Here is a 17,859-nt window from a genome sequence, read left to right as displayed (position 1 = left end):
AAGTTAATATTATAAGGTAAAGTAAATATCTACTGCCTACATTTCATGTATTAGCGGTATTATGTCCAAATCTTGGTGGTGATATAGAGTTTAAGATAACACCTGATATTTGTTTCTGTCAAACCTCTGTATAAATTTAAATATTTTACAAGTTTAGAGAGCTGTCAGTCTAACTGATTATATTTTTAGAAAGATCAGTGAAACAAACCATCTATGTTAAAGTTATTTAAATGTCAAATCGAGCAGCATCTGACCTGGAAGCAGGATGAGGTGTTTCGTATGGGCATTAGAACCCTCCCTGAGGAGTGTTGGCCAAAAAAACACCAACTCAAGTAAGTCTAAATGTGTCATCTATACCAGAGTAAAAAAAAAACCCAAAAACTAAATAGTAATACAGTTTTGATGGATTTGTTTTTTTCATTCAGTAGAGGAGGAGTCCATCTATTCAGGGACATAAAATCATGTAGGTCAGACTGATCCAGTAAAACTATTTGTGGTATTGTTTGATGTGGATTTATCAGGGTCAAACATCCGGGGTTCTGGTGTATCAATATCTGGAGATACATTTTTGATGCAGCCCTGATATCAGCACATGACCTAATTGAGCGTTTATATAAAATTAGCTGCCTTTTGTTTGAATTGAGCAAAGTGTGAATATGCTACTTCCAGTAATCACCACAGATAAGTCCAATTATCACTATCTATCATTTTGATTCCTAGCTGCAGCAGGTATCATTAGATAAGAGCTCAAAAAAACAGGTGCCCCAAAAATGGACTTAGTGGACTTAATGAGATGGTTCTTGTTCCAATATTTCCTGCCTTTCTGTATTTCAGCTAATTGAAATATCAGCACAGTCTTCCAAAACAGATCTGGCCTTTGTGTTTCTTTTCACAATTCACCTTCCTGAAGGTAACTTATACTAATTAACATTTTCTCTTGTGAGTTAAGTAAAGAGACACATGCTGCTATTAGTTAAGGAGGTATCCTTGCTGATAGATTATTATGTTTTTGATTACATGAGGTTTTGCAAAAAAAAGGATGTATTAATCCACAGTCGTATTTCTCATTTAGCATTTTTTTTACTCTTTCTCCTCATTATTAAATAACACTGGTCAACATTTTAGTGTAAAACCTCTTGAATAACAAAAATATAGAGCCACTGTGTTGATTCCAAAGCATATCACTCCTGACTATGATCAATTCTACACTGTTTGCATAATACAAGTGTTTCCATTATTCATTTGTTTGTTTGTTTGTTTGGTTGAAGAAAACACATTAGTTGGATCAAATATTTGCAGCAGGTTTGAGGATGTTTCATTGCTCCTTGATAGCCACTAGATGTCAGTGAATACATGTGCAAATATTGAGCTGGTTAATACTTGCTTGCGTTTATTCTGCAAAGATTCTCAGCCCCCTATAAAAACATGTCACCGTGTCATCTTAACCTTGTTAGTGTTGGACGTGGAGGAGCTTTGGCAGGGAGCGTTGTACCTCTAAGAAATGAAAATAAAACATGCAAAAAAAAGCAAGCAAAGAAAAAAAGGGGTCTTCTTTTTTTTTTGCAGCGGAGAGCATCATTAGGAGCGCATTCATAACAAAATGGTGATGCGAACAGCGTGCCGTGACAGCGTGTCGCTGACTTGTGATGGCATCCTGGTCAAGATCACGTGTGACTATTTGTTGTTTTGTTGCCGTTTTAGTAACTTAAGGAACGTTTACGTGTTTCAAACACCGTTTTGTGAGCAGATCTTTCTGATGTACCGTGGATGTTAGCCAGAGGACACAAACCCCTGCGGTGCGTCTCTGTGTGGGCGGGTTTCAGGTCGAGGCGATGCCTCCTCTCAGGACGCGCCTCTGATTGGCTGCAGCCTGGAAGCCACATACTGGGGCTCTCCCCATCTTCTAAACACCAATGTTATTGTGAAAATAAAATACAAAAAAATGTAAATTCACATGAGTGTCACGAATATTTAATGCTGATGAAACCAAATAAGCGGAGATGAAACAATCTGACAAATCTCCCATATTTGCTTATGTGGCCACTTTTTAAAAGGAGGGTTTAAAAAGTCTTGTTTTTCCAAGTTAAATTGGCTCATTCGCCTCCTTGTAGTCTATTTCCGTCCTCCATTGAGAGTAAAAGCTGGGCCACCCCCCTCCCCACCAAACCCCCCCCACCGACGCGCGCCTGTGCGTGGAGCTCCCCCTTGCTGCGTGCATCGTGATCTCGTGGACGAGTCTTGCAGAGAGCCCAGGGTCACCTTCTGTCACTGCAAGGGGAAATACAGAATCACTCAGAGCGGAGACTACCCGGTAGTTGTGCAGCTCAACAGAAGGAGCAGCATCTCTGGTAAGTCATCTTATTTGTGCATGCGTGCGCGCTCCGTGCCGATGCCAGGTGGAAGCGCAGCATCCTTTCAGCGAAGGGCGAAGCAGGGAAAAACGAAATCTCGCATAATTTCACATCGTTTGAAGAATGTGTCATCCCTCGTCCCCTCTGCTGCAATACCTGCCGAGTACTGCAAAATGAACTGCGATACTTTTGCGTTGGCGGTTCGGGATTATGCATGCGTCATTTTACAAGATGTACCGTTTGCATACACCAAGGGTGAACATAACGCACGTCGCGTCCGTTTGAATTACTACTGCAGGCGTTGCTGCTGGCATTGCTTTTAGTCTCACTAATGTATTTGTTTGTAAGTGCGTGTGTGTTTTCTTTTTTGTTGTTGTTTTTTTCCCCCCAAAAAATGTAGGGTGAGCATGGATATTTTCTATCTGCAGCTCTTCCCATTAACACTGGAATATTCGGAATTTGGACATTTGACCTCAGCGTAGAAATTGTACAATCAAAACAATATTTGCAGAGAAGGTGTTTTCGATCTTCCACCATGACATCAAACAGTGTTGGCATTTTAAATATGCAGCCGAGGGAGATGCCTAGAGGGATTTGCAATTGTATCTTCTTTTCTATGCACCAAACGGATATAGGCTATATGACTATAAATATGAAGCACTTTGGTCAAAAAAGATGTAATTGCCACTATTCTAAATCTAGAAAAGACCTCTATAAGGTGCAAATATACTTGATCAGAAATTGCCCTGTTCTTAATGTAAAGGTTTCTTGGTGAAATGGACGCGGATGTGAATGAGAGCACTTGGTTCTCATGTTATGTAATTGGTTGTCACAGCGCAGAGAGGAGCCATGTCGAGCGTCATTGTTTTTCTCTGACAGACCAACAGCACCACAGAGGAGGAGCATCCCGCTTTCTGCACGGGATTACATGCATGTGGCCTTTTAATCATTCATTCAAATCTTCTCCCCAGGCTAAAATGTATATGAGCTTACAGTTGACCGAAGTATTTCATAACTCCGTTTCCATCCTATGCTTTGATGATGATGAAGGTGGTGTGTGTCATCATGGGCTGGTTAAACCACAACATGGGGCGTTACACCCCCAAACGCTGCAGCTGCTGGCATTTCCCAAAACAGCCAGACCTGCCGAAAAAGCACGCAGCTCACTGGGCGTGAAAATGAAAGGTTGATGTGAGAGCGTCCATGTGTTAGTGTGAATCTTGAGGGGGAGCGCTGGTAATGATGGAGTTGCAGATGTCAGACAGGACGGCAGATGCAGAGACTCGTTTGGGAGCTGTCCGTGGTGCTGAACTCTCTCTGATATCTGTCAGCAGCAAGTTACCCCCGAGAGAGACGACGGGAGGGAGGGATGGTGGTGCTGGCAGGGGGTAATCACATTTAGCTGTTCACAGAGGAGTGCTTGCTGCTTATTAGCAGTCTATCTATCTATCTATCTATCTATCTATCTATCTATCTATCTATCTATCTATCTATCTATCTATCTATCTATCTATCTATCTATCTATCTATCTATCTATCTATCTATCTATCTATCTATCTATCTATCTATCTATCTATCTATCTATCTATCTATCTATCTATCTATCTATCTATCTATCCAGCCTTCAAACCACACACACGCTTCAGTTAGTCATACCTGAGTTAGCTTCAGTAAGCTTTCAAATACAATTCATCAGCATTTGAATCATTTGATTAAGTAAATAAATCATCCTGGCTCTCTAGTTGATGCTCATGTAAAGGGGGAAGGTGTTACAGTTTTTCTCAGTCGCTTTGGTGCTATTCTCAGATCACTCTTAACATTTGCACAACACTTAGTGCATTTCTCAGAACAATTATCACAAACTGCAAAACCTAGTGGATGACCTGCAAAAGCGCGTCACTTGCTCAAAATGGATTGTCTATCCCTCAAAAGCAAGTACTCATGTCAATGAAACTGTCAGTGTCGTCAAAATGAGAAGTCCTGTCACCATCGTTTATGAGCATGATAGTCAAATGGCTTTGTCATGTTTTCATTAGGACACTATATTCTCTAAGAGTTTTCTAATGTAAAAAAAAAGGTCAGGACTTGGTGACACTACCTGAAAATGCTCAAGGCAGAACTATACACTACTTGTACAGCCATTTGAAAACTACAGTAAAGTTACACATTGCTGTAGTTAGGGGAGTAACTGAGTACAAGACACTGAATATGTATGTTTCACATTTTTACTGTATGCTCTTTGCAATTCTACAGCATTGTGCAAAAGAAAAATACACTAGTCACTAATTTACTGTAGAACAAACATAAGAAACACCTTTTTGGTAAAGCTGTGCACAAATGTGAACAATACACTATAGCAGTACATATTCTAACTGAACATAGGTACAGTAAATCATTCTGGCACATCCAGACGTTCCTGTCTGTCTGGCCACATATTTTCATCTACATCACAACGGATATCATCCCTTGCAATGCAACGAGGAAAGTATCTTCTGGAGTGGCGAATCCACCCTCTGCATGAATCTGCTGTGATGTCGTCACATGCTGCATCCATGGCTGCTAGCAGGGCCATTTGTGTATGTGGACGCCGGTCATAAACCTTCCACCTCCAAGCAGAAAAAAACTCCTCAATCGGATTAAGGAATGGGGAGTAGGGAGGGAGATACTCGACCAGCATCCTGTCATCATGTGCAGCAAACCACTGCCTGACCAGAGGTGAAAGGTGAAAACGGACATTATCCCATACAACGACATAATTGCTCTGTTGACCTCCACCCCTCTCATTCTCGGGGATTATATCCCTGTAAAGAGAGTCTAAAAAAGTGAGCAGGTGTTGTGTATTATATGGACCAATGCGTGGGATATGGGTGAGGACTCCATTCTCCGAGATGGCTGCACACATTGTGATATTTCCTCCGCGTTGGCCTGGGATGTCAGTGGTTGCAACTAAATGCTTCACACACCTCCTCATGAGTGAAAACTGAAGTTCACCTGAGAGCAATTGTTCAATTTAGAGAGATTTCCAGGAAAAAATGATAAAGAAAGGTATTACAGTAAATTAGCTTGACACAATTTGATAACTTGTTCAACAATTTTGTATGTAATGACTAAAGCAATGAAATGAGGACTATTAGTTTTTTAGGAAATGACTTTTCAGCGTCCATAAGTATAGTTCATTTTGACTGACATGACATAAACAAATGATAATGTTGTAAAACAGCAGAGAATTGTATGAGAGCAACTGATACATGTCCAAAAGCATTTGCAATTTGTTCAGAGGAAGGAGAAACTGCTACTATGATGTGGACAAAGGACTACATGTTGTGGAGGTTGAACTAATAGTTATGAGAACTTTCATTCTGATCTGAGAATAGCACCAAAGCGACTGAGAAAAACTGTAATGCACATTCCAAGCACATAGAACAGTTGTACACTGCATCACTGCAAAGTACAAATAAACTAATTCTGTTTAAAAGAACAAAAGTGGTTGTAAGTGCAAGATTTCCAAAACTTTGAAGAAGAAAATCATGAGAGATGTCAACAGTAATTCCCTGTAATTCCTTTCTTCTGGACTTGATTCTTCATAGATGATTGTTGCAAGGCTCCTTCATCATAGTGGTCTTTGAAGTCATTGTCCACAAAAACCGCCAGTGATCACACAGTTGCACACCGGACCCAGAGGGAACTTTGCCTGTGAACATTTGAAACATGGAGATGAATTTTGGAAGACTGTTGTTTTGGTCTGATGATGGACACGATTGACGCTATTGTTTTTATGAAGGAAAGGAGAGGGGGAGCATAAAGCTATGGGGATATTTTGTTGCTTTAGGCACAGGTAACCTTGTTTAGGTGCACGTGGATGAGACAATAGGGTTAGGGTTATTATTTAATATTTACATTTTTGGAATAATGTAACAAAGTCTGCTGCTACTCTATCTTTAAGTCACCACTATGTATTCTAACAACACTATAACCCACAACATACACACTGCATCTAAATTCATCCAAAACATTTTAAAAAGTACCAAAATCGAGGTTCTGGAGTGGCCATCTCAGAGTTCAGATCTCAGTTTTGAGAATCTGTGAGGGAGCTGAAGGTTAATGTTTGTGCTGGGAAGCACAGAGTTTGGATGAATCCTCCAGAGATGTGTACAACATTAATGAGGAACTGCCACTAGAGATTGTCAGATTTAAGTCAGAAAGGCAACACTATTAATCATTATTATTTTGTCAAATTTAATTGAAAACATCAGTGAAATATCGTAATTTAGTTTAATGGTGATTTGTCTTTGTACTTTTGGAACCAAATACACTATAAAACCTTTGGTTGTAAGCGTATGGAAAAGGTTTTATTTGATTTCATAATGAGGGCTGATCATTTGACTGCCAGTCTCCTCTATTTTTGAGCCAGTGTTTCATTTCTAGAATCCAGATCTTATTTTCTGTAATTTCTACAGTGTGCCTGCAGTAGAATTCATTCTGTGTCATCATGCTCAGGTTATTTTTTTGTTTTGTTTGGATAATAGCAGGGCAGCATTTTCCTGCTCAGTAAGTGTCTTGACTGGATTTGATTGCGGTTTGCGCTCATGCAACCCCTGGCCTGATCTGTAGTTATCTTTAACCTTTGATAGAACGGTGGTTACGTGAACATCATCTACCATCTGGACTGCCGTTGATGGCCAGCTTAACTCAGGAAGAGAAATGTGGTGCTGTTAAGAGGTTGGGCTAAATGCTTTTGGGGTGTTTTTAATCAAGGCAAATTTAGGACCAACAGAAGAAGTAGTGCAGTATATTCAAATTCAAATGCAACCGTATATCAGAATAATGTCAGAGAGGAATGTACTGTTTGCTCATACTAGTGACCGACCTCTTTTGTTGCTGTTAGCCCTTGGTGTTTGTGGAACATCATGTGCTCGGCGCAGGGGACAACGTGTGAAATGGTGGGTTAGTGTTTTTTAGGGCTCAAAACAATGCGTTTGGTGGTGAAGGGGTTAAGGCTGTTTTGTCTCTGTCAGAGGAGGATGTAGTGCTTTCTGACAAGGTGTGAGAAAAGAGGCGATGCAGGAGCGGGGAGTCTGAAGAGCAGCCGGGGCGTCTCATTTCTCTTAGCTCGGAGGAGAACACACACAGCGAAGAGTCTATGCTGTGCACGAGATTGATGATGTAAGAGATGAGCAAAAACACGTCTGGCACCTTTCACACAATAGAGAGAAGCCGAATTTGTATTGTCCTTGGTTATGATTTTCATTTAAACTCTACAATTGAGACACAATTAATGGACTATTCCATGATTGACATGGACGTATTAGAATTAGTAGGCAACATTTCTTCAAATCTTTATTCTTACATTATCTCTCATGCCATGTGTGTTTCTCCGAGCTTGAACATTATTAACCACATTTGTGTTATCTCACCCTTCTCAGGCAGTGTCATCCCAACATGTCAGTGTCCGCCTGCTCTTCGTCATTATCATGTAGCTTGAGGAGCCGCACGCATTCAGTATGTATTATGAACACTTTGGCAGTTCAAGATGGAGTCCTGTCTTCACAGTGAGGGTTTGATTTGCCAGTTTTCATCAGTGGTGGTGTGAATAGTCAGACATCAACGTCAGTGGGTCTATCTGTGATTTTTATGGACAGATGAGCCCGTGAATGCAGCAGTTCTGACATCCCTCTCTATACACGCCTGCGTGTCGCCTATGCAAAGAGAGGAAGGGAGGTTTCTGTTGGTGACATTGGTGAAGAGCATGTTCCAGAGAGGATTGTGACTGGGACACAAATGCATTATGCATGGTGCTGATAGCACGTTATTTCAACCAACTACGTGGTCCTCAAAATCTAAGATGAAAATGTATTGTATTGAAAGATGAGATCTGGTGTAAAATGTTAAACAGGGTCAATTCTGTATCAGTCTGACAGCAAACTGGGAGTTCAAAATGTAGATATTTTATTGTTTTTTGCGAAATGCATTCGTTTGTTTTCAGTCTGTTCTGCATGACTTTTTCATCACGTCTTCTATGTCTTCTATTTGATACTGAGGAAAACAACAGCGAGCTGCTAAACGGATCATGGCCCGCTCTCCCCGTTTCGTCCCGTTGCTTTAGGATCCGGACTCTATAGAGCTTTGTTTGTTTCTTCTAACGATGCATTTTGGTTCTGCCTTGCTGAAATAAGCACGTTTTTCTCTGAGAAAAAAGGCCGTTTGGATGGCAACATGTACAAACCCTGTGACTCATAGCCTTCACAAATGTGCGAGCCCACGACACCACAGATGGTGGTTTTTGAACTGTCAGCTGACAACAAGATCGACTGGGCAGTTTTCCACCTTGATTTAGTCCATCTTAAATAAGTGTAGGGCATCTTTGGTGTAGGGCATGTTTTTTTGAGATTTTCACTCATTTTTAAATACAGCAGATAGAACTATTTGAAATGTATTTTTCAAAAGCATAATTTGGAAAATATTGATATGTTTCCCCATCAATGAATCAGTCAGCAATATTGTTGTGAGCGATGGCAAACATTTCAGTCAGGTGATGTCTGACTGGCAGACTAAAAACCCCAGATATTCATTTCATAATCCTACCGGACAAATGAAAGAAGAGAGTAACATCAAGAAAATGAAATCACAACATTTTCGTCACTTTGACCAAAAGAATAAACGTATCGATAGCAGTGGGGTGACCATGACTCAGCATTCTTCCATGAATTTATGCAGATTACATGTGCAACCATGTTCGGTTAAGCCGATCTCTTGTTGCTTCAATTTGATCTGTGGATGCTTCATCACAGTCACTGTGTGAATGACTAAAAACACTAACATGTGTCCAGTGATGATTACGCTACAGGAGAGAGATTTATTTAACTGGGTCTGACTGTATATTATATAAAAACAAAACCAACAAAGTTTTACCAAGGTTCCCATCGTGTGTCCACGACAGTCGTTACGGTGGCTGTTATTTACTTGCTACTTTATAGTTTGTTGGTTGTGTGGTTATATAGTGGGACCAATTTTCCGTCTAGGATTTTTATGCCCAACACCAGCTTTCTTCTTTTTGATGTAGGGTAAATTTCCATAAAGTAAAAATAAAGTCCAGATCTTATTACATGTATTAATACATTTATTACTTATTACTTATCGTTAGGGGGGAAACTTCTTCAGGCCGTTGTGCACCATAACTCCTGCCATCCCAAAGGTGCAAACAAGTCCCAAACAAAGTGGGAAGCTTTGGCAGGATTCCAGCTGGAGCGCGTATCAGTTAGAACGATGTTCCAGTCCAAAGAAACGGCTGCTCTGACTCAGTTTAACGCGCTGAGCAAGTCCACATTCGACTTGCCAAGATAAATGAACCAATAAACAAGCACCTCACCTCAGATTAACTCATTTAGGAATCACTCATTTGGTTTTCTTTAATGTAGTTTTTTCATTGTGCATTGGAGAGTTTGGAAAGCAGCTTATTCCAGACAAAGCAGTCAAACGTGAGGAGAAAAGGAAAAACACAGAGGTTTATAAGTCCAGAAAAGTTGAGATGAAAGCTTTCAGAAATGTCATTTTTGCAGAAATTTGAAATGCCAACATTTTATAACCAGGAACATTTTGACATCCATTCATCCACCCCACTCTATAACTAATCAGGATCACTGGGGTTTCTTTGAAACCTATCTTGAACCTATATTGATGAATATATTATATTTATTCCAAAAGTTTGAGTTTTTCACTCCAACTTTATTCATAAATCCTCTGTTGTGTCTTCTCAACCTCCAATCGGTCGAGGCGGATGAGTCTGGTCCTGCCAGAGGTTTCTTCCTGTTAAGGGAGGTTTTCCTTTCGACAGCCACCTGGTGCTTGCTCAGGACGGGGTGTTGTATCAAGAATCACTTTGATGCAATCTGTGAAGTTCCATAGATATACAATTATATTACTGTTATTTTTGTTGGCTTTCTAAGACTAATTTGGAGTTTAATTCTATTATTTGGTGCCTTTAAAGCTGAATTGAATTGAATTCTCCGCTTCATGAAACACTTTGTAACATTGTTTAAAAAAGTGTTATGCAAATAGAGTTTATTATTATCACTGTCATCAACCCCTTTGGGTGAGAGGCAGGGACATACCCTGGAAAGGTCACCAATCCATTTCATGGCTTGTTCTGAGGGTTTTTTTCTTGTTCTTTTTTCTCTCTTTTGGTTTTGATTCACAAACTAACATTATTACGTGAAAAAACCTCTATTCCTGTATCTTAGGCATGCAACATATTCCAATAAAAGTTTGAAAGTGGGGAATGAGTTATGAGATTAAACAATATTTATCATACAAACAATAATAATAATGATTGTTATTATTATAGTCAACAGGTTTTTTCTAATGGTATTTTCATTTGCTGGTTGGAAAACCAAAATGCAGGAGAGTGGGAGGCAGAGTGACGCACAAAAAGACCTCAATAATAAACCAAAACATTTTGCCAGGACAAGATAACTGCCAGAGCAAAAATCAAACAGATGCAAAAATTCAGGACTGAGAGAAACATGAAAACATGAGATACGAGCAAAACTCAACAGAGCAGCAAGGAAGGAGAAGGAAACAGGACAACAATTTTGATGTTATTCCCCTTTTAATGTTATTATACCTGTTTTATTCTGTTTTTATGCGTGTTTAATGGTGCTTTGTTTTTAAGAGCTTGTCCCCCTGATTTCTATCAGTTATTGTAAAGCACTTTGTGACTTTTATCTGCGAAAAGGGCTCTATAAATAAACGTTACTTACTTACTTACTTACTTACTTACAAATAGACACTTGCAGGCGAGGTAATGAGACGTGGATGTGGCCAAGACTGAGTAGACAAAGGAAGTGTTACACCAGGGAAAACACTGCAGAAACGCAGATTCTCACAACAACAAAATATAAGCCCCAAAACAGTGGCAGGAAAAAGAAAACATAGGAAAATAGTGATTGTTAAGAGAACACAGGAAAACCAAACCCAACAGAAACCCTGCACCATAACAAGGAATGATTAAACAGTATCCCTAAAGGCTGAGTCCTTGAGGAGCAATGATGGACAGAGGGTTTCACCTTGTTAAGAAATGTGCGAGATGATGTGCAAACCAAAGCGCAACACCTGGGATTTCCAATCCCTCAAACCACTCTGCACCAAGAACTGGCACATTTAGCAAATATTACCACATGGTCACCTGATTACTCCGGGGAAAAATGATCAAACACTAGAACATGGACTTAAATTCACAACTTCCTTTTCCTGTGCTAAAGAAAAAGTATAAATGATTAACTAAAAGCAACCTTTTCTTAACTCGAGTATATACTTCTGTGACCTCTGAGGATTCTGAGATCATCACTGTGGTTCTACATCTATATCAACAGTAGTGCACTAAGTGCTGGGTACGAGCAAACAGAGTGACATCCAGACACAAAGAGGATGCTGGATGGGAAACTATCACTGCAAAAACAAAAGAAAAAGTCACTCCTGCTTAATGTGCAGAGACGAGTAGAGGAGTGCGATCACGACGGTGCACGCCAATGTGTTTCTGCTTTGATGAGTGGCGCTTACTGTACGTTTGCCTTTGTGCTCGCAGCAGCACGATAACTGTATTAGGAGTGGTGGAATTACAGTACAAGATAGTTTTGTTTTAAGTTGCTGAATGTGTTAATACAGAAAAGTTCTTTGGGGCTTTAGTAGAACATGTGCTGCCTTCAAAGCGACATGTCTCCCGGGGATGTGGTCGTGCAAAAACCACATTCTGCATGCGTTACAAAGGCATGGCTGCGGAAGGAGTAGATACGGGTGCTGGACTGGCCTGCGGTCAAAGCTTTCCCATCCTGACCTTTAAAATGCATTTTGTTGGCCCGAAATGAATATATATTTGTACTGAATCTACAAGTGAACTGATGTGAACATGAACTATCATGGGTTGCAATGAAGTACAAGTCAAAGTCCATACCAGGAAAAAACACATAATGATTTCTTAAGTACTTTTCATTGAGCTAATAAGGCATTTTGAAATATATAATAGGCTAAGTACATATAACATGGTTATGTAGAACAACATTTTTTAGAAAGAGGCCATTTGTTTCAGTTAAGTCTGTGAAGCTGTTACAAGTATTAATAATAAAACTTAAAAGTAAGTTTGACACTCCTCAGAGTCCTCACCTGCAGACGCCGTCTTCTTTGCATTATTGTCCTTAAATTGCCCTTACTCTCACTCCAATTGGCTTTGGTGTTTCAGTTTGGTGTCTGTAACAGTTAGATTAACATTAGGAAGTAGTTTTACACCAGGTGCAGCTACAGGCGGTGTGGAAGCAGGTCTTCCTCAAACACTGAGTAGATATGAGTAAAAACTGTTTGTAGAAAACAGATGGAACAAAATTTGACACCATGCCTATGAATTACTCTGTGATTTCATGTTGGAGAACATAAAAGCTCTGTGACACTTTCACCAGGAGAAAAGAGCCGCTCAGGTGAAAAGATATCGTAATATTTAATTTCAGTTTCATTCAGTTGACAGTGTTGTTTCATCCATTATATTATTTGCTAAGTATGATGCTCTGCACATCTAACAGACTGAAGACAGGTTCACTTCAATTTAGTAACACATTACTGAATAGGCAAAGGACAATTATGACACATAATATTGACACCAGTGTGAAAAAAATACCCATTAAAGCTTTACAGACTGCACGGTTCAAAATCCATCTAAACCACAGCACTTAATTCTGATCTTCCATCTATTCTTTAAAACGGATTTAATTATGTACAACAGCCAGTGTGTTGTTGAAGTGATTTAACATTCTACTTTGGTCTTTGTTAGATTTGACTTATCTCCCCTTAGTTATCATATTTCAAAATGAAATACTGCTTTTTTTCTTAATCTCGTTTCCCCAGTACAGATAAGTGTTTAGACATGTGCCCGGCTGATTTCAGTTTTTATTTTCATTACACGCATTTAAGAGCACTTCAGCTTTCTTTTACATCCCATTGAAAAGACTGACCCCAACACCTCGTGCTTTTATCTCCACAGGTGATCTCCTGCAGGGGACCAACAGCCATCTCTCAGGTTTATGGAAACCTGAACTCCCATTGGTGGAGAAGGTGAGTCGTACCCGTTTGAGCCGACTGTTCTTTCAGCTCGAATCAAATCAAATTTGTCGGAATCCCTGCATGTTCTTACAAACACCTGGATGCCAGAGGAGCAATGTCAACATGATCTCATGTCTGCATTTCTGCCAGAACCATTTCTGAAATAATAATGTATGATGGTGAATGCATCCCTTGAGGTAATTAATGGGCTTTTTTCTGTGATGTTATTATGTCATGGGTCTTACTCGGTGTGTTGACAGTCCAACTGGAGGAAGGTGTTAATAGTTGCTTACATAACTGGATTGTTCTTTAAGTTTTGTAAACTGTGCATGCAAGTGTACTGTATGATTGACATTACATTATGGCATCAAAATGTTTTCTGAAAGGCATCTGCAAATCAGTATTAATATTATCTTTCAATATTTTCTGCTGTCATGACTACTATCACAAAAATAGTTGTTGTGGAATTTCATCTTAGGCACTAGTTCCTTTAATAATGTCTGTCCATCCATCCATCCATCCATCCATCCATCCATCCATCCATCCATCCATCCATCCATCCATCCATCCATCCATCCATCCATCCATCCATCCATCCATCCATCCATCCATCCATCCATCCATCCATCCATCCATCCATCCATCCATCCATCTTTCACCCCTGAGGATAGTTTATACCAGTCAAAATAACATGTCTGTTTTTGGAACATTGGAGGAAGCCTGAGGCCTGAAAATACCCAAAGAAGAATTTCAGCAGAGATTTGTACGAGTATTTATACTTTATTTATTTATTGTGAGTTGTTTTCCTTCTAGTGGCCTTGATCGATGGTAGGTAGATAAAAAAATCGGGGCACAGAGGTGTCGTTGAAATGGACCAAAAGTGTAGCCTCTGTACGTGGGGCGCCTGCTAAAAAAGGCCACCTGTCCTGTACCCCGTTTATTTTTTCCCGTTTTTTTCTTTTGTCCTTCCTTTCCACATCAAGACAGCATTATTTTTGGGTGTCCCGGAGTATCATAAACCAAGATTTACAATCACCACCTGGTACTAAAGCTGTTTTCTTGGTAAAATGTTTTGTTCACCATTCCCATATGCGGTGGGAAGTTTGCACGTTGCTAGTGTGGAATTGTCCCTGGTGCATCTATTTTTATGGGAGTTATCCTTTAAGATGCAGGATTCTGAGAATGGATCATTTAAATGTTTGGCATATAGTTATGTACTGAGTGATGTGCTAAGTGTACCATTGTTAACCACAAATAAGACAAATTTTGTCAGACACTGACAAAACCTGAGCTGCATCTATGTGAGGTACAGAGTAAGGGAAGAATAGTATTTGGACCATTTTTAAATCTTTGTTGTGCAACACCAACATTTTGGACTGTGCACTAACAAAGGTTTTGCTTGACCTGTAATGAGATTGAGTTTTTGCTTGATGTGGCTGCAAGAGTTGCTCCAAGGAGGAGGTGAAGGTAATGTGGCCCACCAGCAGATAAAGAGAGCCTATGAAGGAGGATACCCTCTTTTTAAAACATTTATTTGGAAAACCACAGGCTGAATGATTGAAGAATGAAGAAAAAGTCTTAGCTGGTCTGAAATTTCTAACTACAAGAAGTCACGCTGTACGCAGTACGCCAACAGGATTTACTGATCTTCATGTTTTCCAAGTATATTATTTATAAGTATTTATAATGGCCCTTGTCATTAACCCCTTTCATGTGTTGTCTGATCCCGAGTCATAAACAAAGATAACCCAATTGAAGGTAAAACTGAATAATAAAGTATTTTGGCACGTGTGAGAATATGAGCTATTATCCCACTTCTCCTGGGAAACTACTGTGGTCGTTTTGTCTTCGCCAGTGTTTGTAGACCTGTGCAGATTAAGATGCCATGCAGACAGGACTCTCCCCTCAGAGCTGTTTATGATTCATGACCCCATTTTCTCTGGTTTTCTAAATCCAGGCCTTCGTCTTTTAACAGCCTGTTATCAATAAACAGACATTTGGGCCATTTTGAAGAACTTGTGTGACGGCCCCAGGGCCTCTGCTGGGACTCGGGTGTGTCTGTGTGTGGATGTGTTGCTGTGTGTCTGTGGGAGTTGAAGCTTTGAACCAGAGTAGACTTGACTCGTGTGCTTTCACAGCATGGAAAAAACATCCACAGGACTCCGATGTAAAAAGATGAATCAAAAGTATATTTATTCCTTAATTTCCACGGCATCTAGTTACAGGAGTTATCCTATTCCACAGTTTTCCAAAACAAAAAGCACTACGTTAAGAAAACTGTTTGGCTCTATCCTAACAAAACCTCAACAGCCTCTGCTCCTTCTGCTCTGCTCTCTTAAAGCGACAGTAACATGAAAGTAAATCTCAAGCAGTTACAAAAACAAGCTTTCTTAACCTCTCTTAAATTAACATTTTAATAACATTTTACCTATTTTAATGATCTATTTATTCAATGAAATTAACTATTTATTTATTTTAACATTAACTAATAAACCAACAAAAATCAAGTAGAAGCACCTAAATAACACTTTGGCTCCCACATACCGGCCCCGAATTGTACTCTTAACTGGAGACAATTACCACAATATATAAACGAGGAGCCATAAATTAAAGTGTTTTTAACTTAAGTAGTCTTTCTTTCATAACTGGAGGATTTCACTCAGCCTCCTCGAGAAGACAAAGCTTTGTAATCGGCCTGTCCAGTGTACTGGTCTTAGTCCTTATACGGACCTGCCGTATCAGTCCATACTTATCAGGGATGACCTGGATCACTTTCCCCATCACCCAGGAGTTGCGTGGTGCAGTGTCGTCAACGACCAACACAATGTCTCCTATGACAAAGTTGCGAGATGGGCGGGACCACTTGTGACGTTCTTGTAGCAGCGGTAGATATTCTCTTATCCACCTTTTCCAGAACATGTCTGCCATGTACTGGACCTGTTTCCATCTCCTTCGGGAATAGAGATCCTGCTTGTCACATAGGGCTGGTGGGAGAGATGGCTTTGTCTTGAGGAGCAAAAGATGATTAGGAGTAAGTTCCTCTAGATCGTTAGGATCATCGGATGCCTTAGTTATAGGCCGGCTATTGATGATGGCCTCTGCCTCACATAGCAGGGTATACAGGCTCTCCTCATCAAGTTTCTGTAGTCTCATGGTGACGTTCAGGATCTTCCTTACAGACTTGATCATCCTCTCCCATACCCCTCCGTGATGGGAGCCAGTGGGAGGATTGAATATCCACTGGATGCCTCTCTGGTGTAGAGTGTTTTCAATCTTTGAGCTATTCCACTCCTGGATGGCTCTCTTTAGCTCACGTTCGGCTCCAACGAAATTTGTTCCGTTGTCTGAACGGAGAATCTTCACCTGGCCTCTTCTAGCGATGAAGCGACGAAGAGCAGCTATGAAGGAATCCGTATCCAGAGAAGATGCTAACTCCAAGTGTATTGCACGAGTTGTCAGGCATGTAAAGATCACACCATATCTTTTCACCAAACTCCTTCCGCGTTTTACCTCGAATGGGCCGAAGTAGTCCACTCCAGTGTTGGTGAACGGTGGCTCATCTGGCAGGACTCTGTCTCGAGGTAGGTTAGCCATCTGTTGTTGACCTGTAGCTCCATGAGAGCGCCGACAGACCTGACACTTGGATAAGATTCTCCTTATAGCTGAGTTTGCTCCAGGGATCCAATATTTAGATCTCAACTTTGAGAGCACATGATTGCGACCGCTGTGTCCGAGGTTCTCATGGATATCTCTGAGGATCAGCTTTGCGATGTGAAGGTCTTTATGCAAAATCACTGGCTGCCTTGCTTCCTCAGGCATAGCAGCTCTGCTGAGTCTTCCTCCTACTCTGACAAGGCCTTCTTGCAGAACTGGATCAAGCTTGAAAAGACTACTGCCTTTCTTTACACATTCACCCTTTAAGAGTGCAGTGATTTCATTTTTGAAAGTCTTTCCTTGGCAGTAGCGGATGACCTCACGCTCTGCTTCATTAAGGTTCTCCACTGTGAGCTTAGCAGCACTTGCTCTGGAAACACTTGCCTTGAAGTTACTCATGTCTTTGTCAACTTCAGTTGGAGTAAGAGTTGTGTTCAACTCCTTCCTTCTTCTACTCAAGCTCAGTAGAGTGCCCTTAATCTTGAGTATCCAAGCGACTGCTTTCTTGAGATGATGCCATGAAGAGAAGTACTGCATTAACTCCAGCATTGCATCTCTTTGTTCCTCCGCTGCAGTAGCACAGACCACAGTGTTCCTCACCTCAGGGTCTTCCATAGTTAAGTTTACAGGGAGGTCTGGGTTCTCGGGCCAATCTTCTGTGTCTTTGGTGAGAAATTCCGGCCCCTGTAACCAAGCATGGCTTTGGATGAATTTCTCTGCCCTTTGACCCCTCGATGCATAATCTGCAGGGTTCAGTGAGGTGTTGACATA

General features: G+C 40.5%; 1 protein-coding gene across 1 annotated transcript in view; it reads left to right on the top strand.

Moving 5' to 3' along the window:
• The first annotated feature begins 2,203 nt into the window (after window positions 1–2,203).
• The window catches only part of LOC133456824 (protein kinase C and casein kinase substrate in neurons protein 1-like), a 45,418-nt gene continuing 29,762 nt past the window's right edge, over window positions 2,204–17,859 (top strand). Inside the window, exons 1-2 of the mRNA XM_061735438.1 lie at window positions 2,204–2,348; window positions 13,376–13,446. The gene's annotated coding sequence lies outside the window, so the exon portion shown is untranslated. The remainder of the gene's footprint in view (window positions 2,349–13,375; window positions 13,447–17,859) is intronic.

Source organism: Cololabis saira, chromosome 12, assembly GCF_033807715.1.
Source record: "Cololabis saira isolate AMF1-May2022 chromosome 12, fColSai1.1, whole genome shotgun sequence".
Lineage (NCBI taxonomy): Eukaryota > Metazoa > Chordata > Actinopteri > Beloniformes > Belonidae > Cololabis > Cololabis saira.
The sequence above is the reverse complement of the archived record's forward strand: the minus strand, read 5'-3'. Positions and strand labels throughout refer to the sequence as shown.